Source organism: Triticum aestivum, chromosome 7D (assembly GCF_018294505.1).
Source record: "Triticum aestivum cultivar Chinese Spring chromosome 7D, IWGSC CS RefSeq v2.1, whole genome shotgun sequence".
NCBI lineage: Eukaryota > Viridiplantae > Streptophyta > Magnoliopsida > Poales > Poaceae > Triticum > Triticum aestivum.
In genome coordinates this window covers 137,362,462-137,364,099 of record NC_057814.1, presented here as the reverse complement: position 1 = coordinate 137,364,099, position 1,638 = coordinate 137,362,462, and the positions used below count along the sequence as shown (strand labels likewise).

The window sequence follows — 1,638 nt, the reverse complement described above, 5'->3', positions numbered from 1 at the left end:
TATATATTAATATTAAAGGAAGAAAGGATTCTTCCGTCCAATTATAGTTTCGGCTATAATCTATCTACCAATGTACGACACACCTCTTATGTTTCTCCGACGCGTGGGCCGAGCTAGGCTGCTTCACACTTTTTTTCTTTCTTCGATTCAATTGTGGAGCAGTGAAAAATAATACGTTTCTATTTCTCCCCTACGTCGGCCAAGATGGGCCTATTCCGAAACATTTTTTTTCTTTCTTCTCATTTGGTTGTGGCATGGAGGCGAGAATGAAACTATGAAGCCGCAAACTGAACTATGATCATTTTGCAAAGATGGTATGATTGAAAGCATAATTCTTTTTCATATTGGAAATAATTATCGTAGATTATAAATTAAATAATGGTCTATATATTAGTCTATGCTAGGGAAGTTCAAATTTCTCCCGTTGCAACGCACGGGCATTTATGCTAGTTACATTCAAAATGCTGCATGAGAAAACATGTGGTTATTCTTGGACACTGCATAGGACCTAATGCGGGGGCGAACCTTGGTCCGGAGCTCTCCCATGTGATCATACTTGCGGCTAAACAAGGTGACACGGAGCACGCTGTCCCCAACCATCCTTGCGACGCGCAGGACGTTCTCGACGAGGCAGAACCTGCCGCGGCCCATGCAGGTGAGGGTGGCCTTGAGGTGCCGGCCGCCGTTCTGGTACGTCTTCTCGCCGTTACGGAGGAACAGCTTCCCCTTCAACACCCTGCACTCCGGCGGCCGTCCGGCGGCGGCGCTGCGGGAGGCGACGGGGCAGCAGCAGACGTGCCCGTCCCCCTTGCGGTGGATCCCGACCCACGCGTCCAGGCCGGCGTCGAAGTAGGCCTGGCCCTTGAAGGGCAGCACCCAGTCCCCGAGCTCCCTCCACGCGCCGTCGCTGGTGTCGAGGGAGTGGGTGGCGGAGTCGGTGGACACGAAGAGGGTCCGCCCGTCCGGGTGCAGCGCGTGGGCGACGACGTCCATCCCGCAGCACGGCGGCGGCGGCGATGACGACGGTGCGGCGTTCCAGAACCAGTCCGCCCGGTCTCCTCTGGCGGCGAGGTCCCACGACAGGGCCTGCAGGCAGGGCGCCTCGGGATGGTAGGGGCTTGTTAGGGCGTAGAGCTTCCGACCGGCGGCCATGGCGGCCCCCAGGCTATAGAGCCCGGTCGGAAGGGGCGGGCCCACGGCGAGGGCGGCGGCCTGCGTTTCGTAGACGAAGGTTGCGGGTGGGGCGTCGTCACCGTGGAAACGCGGGCCGGCGGCGAAGAAGATGTCGGTGCCCAGAGCGGCGAAGTGCATGGGACCGCGCACCGGCCACCTGATCCGGATGGCGGCGGGCTCGGGAAGCTTGCGCACTCCTCCAAAATCGTCGTCCAAGATGTCGTCGGCGTCGAGCTTGTGGATGCTGTACCCGCCGTCCCAGTCGTCCAGCGCCAGATAGAGGTGCTGCTTCCGCCGCGGCCTCCTACTCTCAGCGCAGTCGCAGTCACAATCCCGCCGCCGCCGCTTAGACGACGACGAGGAGGAGATGGAGGAGGAGGAGGAGGAGGACCCCTCGTCCAACCAGCCGGCCATCGCGAGCAGCTACAAAAATCTAATCTGTGGTCGATGGCTCAGTTGATTATG

General features: G+C 58.4%; 1 pseudogene; it reads right to left on the bottom strand.

The window, feature by feature from the left end:
• Nucleotides 1-317: 317 nt before the first annotated feature.
• LOC123165577 (uncharacterized) lies at nucleotides 318-1,638 on the bottom strand (annotated as a pseudogene).